The sequence below is a fragment of the Carassius carassius genome, chromosome 14, assembly GCF_963082965.1.
Source record: "Carassius carassius chromosome 14, fCarCar2.1, whole genome shotgun sequence".
Taxonomy (NCBI): domain Eukaryota; kingdom Metazoa; phylum Chordata; class Actinopteri; order Cypriniformes; family Cyprinidae; genus Carassius; species Carassius carassius.
Window position 1 is genome coordinate 31,841,780 of NC_081768.1, and position 9,892 is coordinate 31,851,671.

Sequence of the window (9,892 nt, forward strand, 5' to 3'; positions counted from 1 at the left end):
AATGCTCGCACGTTGTTAATATGTTATGTTGTTAATAAATAAATAACAATAAATTGTTGTAACAGTAATATCTCCAAGTTTTGTTTTTCACTATGAAAATGTCATGATTTGCCAATGCAAAGAGAGTGCCGCCATCTTTTTCCCCCACTTCAAGCACTGATTATTACACAAACAAATCATCCTCCTAGCGACTTTTTTGTTGTTGTCAAAAGTGACAAATCCAGTGACTTTTACTGTTGTTTTTGGAGACTTTTGTGGTGTTTGGAGACTCAAAAGCATGAATCACTCTGCAGTTAGGCCTACTGTGCTCAACGAGCAGTGAATGGGTGCTGCCGTGAGCCCATCTCCCACCCGAAATCACTCTTAGGCGGTCAGTCTCACATTAGCCTCGCGCAGCAGTCCCAGCCTGCAGTCAGAGCAGAGAGGAGACACACACACCCCTCTGCATCCAGGCTGCAAATGAATCACGCATGCGCATGGCCGCCACCATTCCCACCCTGGCTTACAGAATGAGGTGTAAATGTTCACTCACTGTCATACAAAAATAAATCACTGCATTTAAATTTACTCACAACATAGCTCCATTCACTCTAGTCTTGCCAAAGTTCGATTGTGCCAGCTCTCGCTTATGGGGGTAGGATTGTAGCAATATTCCAAATAAATAGATTATGATCCACAAATAAATCTAAAGCTATTCACAAAAAATAATCATATCCACAAATGAATAGAATGAGATCCACAAATATATGTTAGGAGTTTAACAAAAAATTATTAAATTCACAAATATATAATATTGTGGATTTTGACACAATTCTAGCGTCACCAGTGCAGAAAAATCCACAAATAGGTCAACTCCACCCACCGTCTTCTTAACACAATCAGATAACGCCCGTGTTGCGCTGACCAATCGCAGCACGCTTTCTCTCCAACCAATCACGTTTTGCCTAACAACCATGGCGGAAACAGACACTAGTGATGGGAAGTTCGGATCATTTTACCAACTCGGACTTTTGAGTCATGTTCAGCAAAATGAACGAATCTTTTTTCGAGTCATTTCGTTCATTTCGTTCATTTTAGCAAAATGTAATTAAAATGTTACGTGTTACTTCCCCAACACATCTAGTACTTACGAAACGTTGATCACACTACAAACAATACAAAACTAAAATGCTATAAGATACAGAAAAGATTAATCCATTGTTTACCTGGGTCTTCAGTCTGTGATTAGCTCACCTAACCTCTTGTCTGAAAAATAAAACCTCTTGTCTGACAAGTATTCGGGTCGAGTCATTCCTTAATCACGTGACAAACCCATACGCTATTTCTGACATTTCTGTCACTGTGTTTTTGTTACCGTTTGTTCAGGATCTGTGGTGTGTTAATATTTTATAAATAAAACCCTGTTATAAATAAAATATTGATTAATTTGTCTTTTTGACTGTCTATCAGTAAATAAACACTAGGCTATATAATAATATAATAATACAAGCCTAAAAATACAAAGTATTTATAGCCTAGTTTGTTCATTTTTAATCCAATTTTGAGTTTGCTGGTATAATAATTGCTTTTCCTAGGCAAACTTGACATTTTGGTCTAATATATGTACAAGAAGATTGCTCAAAAAGTACATAATGACATAAATTAAAAGCAAATATCATTTTGTTAAAAAGTAACACTACAGTTCTATAGTCTAATCTGAAGGGTGAACTCAAAAGACATAAAATCATACAAAAAGGTCATTTTTGAAGATTAGAATCCACTGTAAAAAAAACACACAGAAAAACCTCTCTTCTTCAAAGTGATTTCGCCATCATATGGACAACATTTAAAGCATAATTATTATAAAAAATAATAATAAGTACTATGCAAGCATTTGTAAGGAAGGTTGTAAATTAACTAATTACTCTAGCCAATGTTGTCAATCAATTATTTTTCCGGCTCCATACTGCATTCTTTTGCTGTCTATGGTTTTAGCGTATGGGTCTTTCACGTGATTAAGGAACGATTCGACCCGAAGGCTCATGAGATGAATTCTCTTTCTGGCTCAGATTGCATTGGGTTTAGCGTAAGGGTCTGAGTCAAAAACCCGATAGACCCGAACTATGAACTAATCAATTCTCTTTCCGGCTCAGATTGCATTGGGTTTAGCGTATGGGTCTGTCACGTGATTAAGGAACGAGTCAAAAACCCGATTGACCCGAACTATGAACTAATCAATTCTCTTTCCGGCTCAGATTGCATTGTCTGTCACGTGATTAAGGAACGAGTCAAAAACCTGATTGACTCAAACTATGAACTAATCAATTCTCTTTCCGGCTCAAGACGGCATTGACTGACACAGGTGAATTACTACTAGCGGAACAGAACCTATAGAATATTGCGCATGCGCGACTGAACGAATCATCCCCCGAGACGACTCGTTTTTCCCGAGTCACATTAAAGATTTGTTCAAAATGAACGAATCGTTCAAGAACGACACATCACTAACAGACACATGAAATCGAGCATTGCGTTAGTTCAGTCAGGCCACGTTAGTCACGCTTGCATCAGCTGACAATCAGCTGTTCCTGACGTGTACCAATCCAGTCTTGACACCTATCACCTGCGGTCTATTTAAATTCCCATTCTTCAGTATCTCTTCCATCGCATCGGTGCTTGCAATTAACTGATCGCATCGCTGCTTGCAAATCAAACTGTTGCAGTTTGTTTCAGAACATCTGAAATCCGCATCTAAGATAAGTGAATGCTTTTTTAATCCATATCGCTGTGCATGTTGCCTGGTGGTTAACATAATTTTTCATCGGTTGCAGGAACGAATCTTAAGCATATTAGCATCAGCATTTATACATCTGTGTTCATACAACTGGAGCAATACACAGCTAGAGCATGCAATCGCTCTGAGGACACGCCAATAAGGCCATGAGAACAGGGTTAAATGAGACCAGCATTCTCGTGTAAGCATTTCAACGGGGGTTCGCTGTATTAGCAGCGAAATCTCAATGTCACTGGTGTTTATTTCTAAGGTTGATGTCACATTAGCTGTGTGAGTGTTTCAGATGCACGCATCGTCAAAAGCACGCATTTATCACTCTATGGCTTCTATACATAGGCTTATAAGAACGTGATGTCAATAGCCACGTTTACATGTATTTTATTTTTTTGATTCAGATTTAAAGATTCGGTGGACTGTTTACATAGGAGGTTATCTAATCCAATATGGTGTTTACTTGTGGTCGTGCTTTCGATTTGGGACATAACTAAGTGGCCTACGATGATATGCAATTACCAGAGAGAGAGAGAGAGAAAAAAAAAAACTGCCCGCGGTTGCATTAATATTTTTAATAACTATTCGCAGTTGCTTGGAATTAAGATTAATATTCGAACCTTGAGGTGATCGCCGAAGCGAGGGAAACATCCCCCACATTAAATTAAAATAAAAATTCTGTACTTGAAAAATACACGTTTTTACTCCAGGTTTCGTTAAACAATGAATTACGAGGGGGCGGCTTATGAACGAAGATAGTGCTTGCAACGAGCTCTCGCACAACATTTACAAATGGGTTTATGAATATGTATAATTCATACAATGACAGGCAAATTTTGGTCAAGTGTTTTCATTGAGCTATTCACTATCATAGTGTTGTTTCTAAGCTGAAAGGCAGTAAATTTTGCTCCCTTATTACATCAGCCTCTGCTCTGGTCATGAGATTCCAGATTCCATTCTGGTTTTTTGTGTTTTATTGTATAATTTGAATTTTATCTTTTTCGTTTTCCAGTCTCTACTGTAATGTCAGTGTCCACTAATCACTGAATGCGTTGCCGACATCACGTTCCCATTCTGATGACTACGACTATTGACGTGGTTACATAGATACAAGTAATCGGTTTACATGGCAGAATTTTAATTAAGTTTGGTTATGGAAGGCTATCCCACCCCTTTCAACAGATTACCATTTCAGTTTGGGCAATTTTATTCTGAGGTTTATACTGAGGTGTTTATATGGAGCATTTTCATTCAGACTGGACGTCATCCTAAGTTTCCGAAGGGTGAATGCTTCCCCTGCTGGACTACCACCCTCCATTATGCAACTTACAGCAATAATGCATATTACATGCTCCTTGTGCCGCAGCAAGGGGTCGTATGTATCACACATTTGCTTAAAGGGGGGGTACAATGGTATTTCATGGATTCAGAGTTGTTCAGTGTTAAAGAGATGGATTTTTGTGCTAAACATGGCCAATTTGGATGAAATGAGTTTTATGTGCCGAAAATCTTACTTCTGGATTGTTTCTGTAGTTTCGGTAGTTTTTTGATCATGGATCTAATAACGTAGATGATGGTGGAACACCTTATGAGCATTTCTCTTGGGAATGCACGCCTGCGCACATGTCAACCAGAGGAGAGCGAGACCTCGCCATAAACAAAATTCATCAGGAATTCGTTGGCAGCGCTGCATATGATTTGTTCGAGAATGTCTCCAAATAAGTGTGTTTTGGATGCGAGGGAAAGTTACCATGTTCGGCTTCTCAAAGAACCTAGCATTACATGAACCGTGGATGAGGTTTGCTTTTCTGGGGCAGCAATGGAGTGTAGCAAGTGTGTTTGTGTTCTCGTCATCTCAGTGACTAATGTTTTATAAACAAGACAAGGTTGATTCTGGATTTGCACATCATTTGCTATTAAAACATGGTAAAAGACCCTATTCAGGTAAGAACAACTGCATCAGTTTTCTGTCTTTTGTCAGAAATCAGCACATAAGTGAATATATGTAAATGAAAACAACACGAAACATCAGTATTATAGCTCCGCCCTCAGCATGCCTACAGAAGCTTGGTTTTCCAGAGAGAATCGGAAGCTGTATTTTTGTCTTGCAGATATGACAAGGCTGGAGACCATTGGAGATGGGGATTTGGTACTGCTCTGTGGGTACTCGGGATTGGCAAGAGATTTAAGCATTTTAAGAAACATGCTTGTTGCACATCCTCAATTGCTTAACTTTGGGTGACGCTTCCACCTTTGTGATTTTTACAGCATGGTAGATACATAAAATTGAATAATCTACATATGCCATCATATTAGACTGCTGCTGCTGCTAGGGGTGTATGCTTCCCCCTTTACAATCACAGTTGCTTTAAGCATTTTAAAAACATGCTTGTTGCACATCTTCTTGCTTAACTTCAGAGGTCGTGAGCCCTGTGTACTTTCACTTTGAGAGGACTCTGATGCACTTGCAGTGTAATCCGGATCAAATAGACTACGCTGTGACTGAGACAGATCGCTAGGTTCATTATCTGATAAGAACAGATCTTGAGAGTTGTCATCCTCCACTACCAACTCATGTTTACGTGCGTAACTACTATGGTCGGTCGCTGCCTGGTAGTGTGCGTCAGCTGGCCACTGTACAGCTGCATCCAATTGGTATAGGCCGAAATCTGTCTGAGTCTCTGCATTAACTTTAATCGGAGAACACTGGACGCTTTTATCTTCCATTACAGCCTCGATAAGTGCATGGTTGTCTGGTTCGACACGGTCCATGATTTCCTCTGCACAACTAGTGGAGACACAAGCGCTAGTGCTACTTAGCATGCTATCCAGCGTCTCTTGTCTTAGCCGTTTCTGTTCACGATTTACACTTGAAATACGCAGACGTTTAGCATTCTTGTGAGGAAAAATCGTCGGTATTGCATTCGGTTTAAGTACTCGCCTGTAACCACGAACCCCCATGAGCTCGTTCATCAGCTGTCGGCGATCAAAATCCTCAAATGAATCAGGGCTGAAGTGTCGAGAACAGAGCCGCGGGTAATTGGGGAGTTTCACTCGCCCACAAGCATCTTCCCATTGTTTTCTTCTCTTTGCATCAGAACTAGGAAAACAGTGGAAGGTCAAATCACCGCTCTCGTTTGTCTTCGAATGGGCATCACAACCAACAGCAACACAGTGTGGCATTTTATCTCTCTAGGTGTGTCCAACGGAACTGTAGAAGAAGAGTGTGTCGAACTGCCCGCGTTTTAGTTTGGCGCTCTGCCGCGCTCAGGACCGTCGTGCGTCATCAACAATCGACGGCCCATAGTACAGAAAAGCTGAAAAAAGTAGTGATCGCGCTTTTTTATTTTTCTTAATCATGAACGCGTTTCATGTATTTTTAACTAAGCGCCTTACTTAGAAGGGGTATTGACATCATATCTAGACCAGTTTGGCAAACTAACCCGGAGATCCTTTGAAGATGTATTATAAAGTAATTACAATATAAATCCTGTAAAAAGTTTTTTTCAAACTTTTTCATTCTAAGACTCTTTTACTAAATGATGTTTTATTAACAAGATTTGGGAGGAGCGTGTCAGATACTTAGCCTAATCAACACAGGTGGACCGTAATCAAGTAATCAATCCCATAGTATAAATATCGCTGACTTACCTCTATCCATTGATGGTTTATCAGCATTTTGGTAGCACCATGTCCCAAAACAGAGATTCCTCATCCAAAGACCCATCCAGTTCTTCTCCGGTCCCATCACCATCGCTAGCTGGATCAAAGGCCACCCCTACCCGGCGTGGCAACCAAATCGAGCTCCAGGCTGAGACCCGCGGGCGCGGTACAACGCGAGCAGCCACTCGCCTCCCAAGACGCCTAGGCCTACCCTCGCCGCCTCCGGCGAGAACTGCGGCCGACTCCCCCGCCTCCTCCTACCCCTCGGCCAAGCCTACGATTCCGCCAATCGAAAAATGGACGTGTCGAGTCTGAGGCAAGCCCTGTCCAAAACCGATGTCATACATTCAAGCAAGTTGAATAAGTCCGAACTTTACGACTTGTACTCAAACATTCAAAATAATAACATTTCTCTCCAGTCAACCCCAATCTCAAAGAAAGGAAAAAAGAAAGGAGTACCTCGAAATACACCTCACAGCACTCCACCATCCTCCACCGCAAGGCCTAGCTCCCAGTGGCTATCAAGCCGCAGCAACAGGCCATCAAGCCTGGGTTGCACCCGAATCCTACGGCCGGGGTGCCCGCAATGTCGGCTGGAGCCCAGCCTCCCACCGCAGCTTCAATCCCAACAGCACAGGGGGCTGTAGCTCAAGGAGGCTCCTGGCCGCCTCCTCCACCCATCTCAGCCCCATCGCATGGAACTTTTAATCCAGACCTCGCAGCCCAGGCAAGCACCAAATACAGCGCAGCCTCCCGCTCCTTCCAGCTTTGGGCCCGAGGCTAAAGCTAGCGCTTGGTTGAACTGGCTGTCGCATACTGCTCCGCCTCCCGCTCCTTCCAGCACCGAGCCCGCGGCTCACGCCAACGTTTGGCCGAACTGGCTGCCTAACACAGCCCTGCCTCTCGCTCATCCCAGCTTCGGGCCCGCGGCCCAAGCAAACGCCTGGCCATACTGGCCGCCAAACTCAGCCCCGCCGCCTGCTCCTTTCAACTCTGGGCCCGCGGCTGAAAGCAAGTGCTTGGCCGCAATCGCTGCCAAACACAGCCCCGCCCCCAGTCGCAGTCACCACCCTCCTCCAAGCGAAATCCCCCTATCCACTCTTCACGGCTACACCAATGCCCCATCAAACGCTGTCGCATCTGAACCTCCCCAAGTGACTCACAGCATCCGAGCACAAATACTAGCAGGTGCGGACGTAGATCTCTCGTCTTTTCTTTCCCTCCTGCCCACTCCTGATTCAAACCACCAAATAGACTGCGGGGATTTCTCAGTCACGTAAAAAAATCCAAACCCCCTTTCATCTCGATTACTTTCCTTTTCTGAATTCACCATCGCATTCAACCGTTTCACTGAAATAATCTGTTCAGCCTTCCCCCACAGGCGACGCAAACTCAAAGACTATTTGTCTATCATAGCCGAGCTCGCTTTGTCCTATGGAGGGGGCCACTTTTATACTTACCACAAGCTTTTTTCCGCTAAGTGTGCAATCCGAATCGCTCAGTGGAACCAGTGCCCTTATTGGGGAGCCCTCGACTCAGACTTGCACAGCCATGTTTTTTAGGCTGCAGGAGCATTTCTTGCGCAGTCTGGAGGTCAGTTGCTCACTCCACCATAACCTGCCCACAAATACATCCCGATGCACCCCAATACTCAGATACTCCCCCGGCAAAATCCACCAGCTACAGCCCAAGATCAGCGACTCGCATCCAGCCCAACCAGAAGCAGAAAACAGGCAGCTATGCATTGCTTTCAACAGCGGGAGAGGCACCAGACAGCACTGCCGCTACCTACACACCTGCAAACTTTGTGGCGGTGCTCACGCACGCTTAGTTTTCCCCATGTCTAAAGCCGTGAATAAAAAATCTAAAAATTACCTATCGACTCCTGTGAATATCTTTCGCATGACCATCGAACTAGCTCACAATCCCGACAAAGAATTTACAAATTATCTCCTGTCTGGCCTCAGACACGGTTTTAACCCCGGCGTCGTATGCAAGCTTTCCCAAAACACGGTCTGCCATAATCTCCAATCCGCCCATGCAGAGTCTGAGATAGTAGTTAACCTTATCAAAAAAGAAGACATAGATCAGGCAGTCAAAATGATTAAAATCGCGGGCCGAGGAGCCTGGCTTGCAAAAATAGACATCACTTCTGCCTTCAAAGTGATGCCTATCCATCCGGACTTTTGGCACCTGTTCGGGATCCGATGGCTCAAGAAATACTATTTCGCCGTCCGGTTAACCTTCGGATGCAAAAGCAGCCCCAAAATTTTCGATATGCTATCCGAAGCCGTTTGCTTGATCCTTTCCAACAACTATGCAATTCCATATATTATCCATCTCTTAGATGACTTTCTGGTCATTTCACCTCCTAAGGCAATCCCAGCTGCCCCTATCCTCACAGTCCAAAACATTTTTTTTCTGAGCTCGGGATTCCCAGGAAGAAACCATGGGTCCCGCCACATCCATCGAGTTCCTTGGTGTCAACCTCGACTCGGCTAAATTTCAGCTTCCCCTGCCAAAGGAGAAGATCTATAGAATAATCCTCGTCTCCTCCACCCTCCTCGACAGCCCAAGCTGTTCTAAACATGAACTCCCTTCTCTGCTCGGGCACTTAAATTTCACAATGCGCATTATTCCCCAAGGACGCCCCTTCCGCGTGCATTTCCTAACACTCGCATATTCAGTTCATGTGCTCGAGGACCTCATCCCCCTATCCCACGCATGCAGCGAGAAACTTAATTTATTGTTCCCGTTCCTTAGACAATGGAACAGGCTTTCTTTTTTTATAACAATCTGGTTTCGTCTCCCATCGACTTATAACTATTTACAGACGCAGCTCCCTCAATCGGTTTCGGAGGTTTCTACCAAGGTCGTTGGTTCGCATCCACATGGCCCCCCCAGATGCAGGAGTACCCAGTCCTCAGCTCTTTTCGAGCTCTACCCCCTCATAGTAGCAGCCTTCCTGTGGGGAAATGAATGGGCATGTAAAAGCATTTTAGTGTACTGCGACAACGAAGCCGTAGTTCAGGGCATAAACAAAGGCCATTCTCACTCCCCCACCCTCATGCCTCTCCTTAGATGTCTAATATGGATCGCAGCATGCGACCAATTTATAATTATCGCGAAGCACGTTCCAGGTACAGAAAACCAAATTTCTGACTCCTTGTCTCGTTTTCTGTTTCAGAAATTCAGGACGCTGGCTCCAGACGCGGACCAATTCCCTACTCCGGTTCTTCACTATTCGGAATTAATATTCCCGTAACTCACCCTCTAAAACCACTTCTCGAAGCATCGCTCGACTCGGCAGTTTCTCCCAGAACCCTCCAGTCATACGTGACTGCGTGGAGATGCTTTAAGACATTTCACCTCACTTATAACATCCCTTTTCCGGATTTTTCCTACTCTCTATCACCTCTTTCATTTAGTTTCTCAACGGCGTCAAGGGTCTCCAAGTCGGATCCA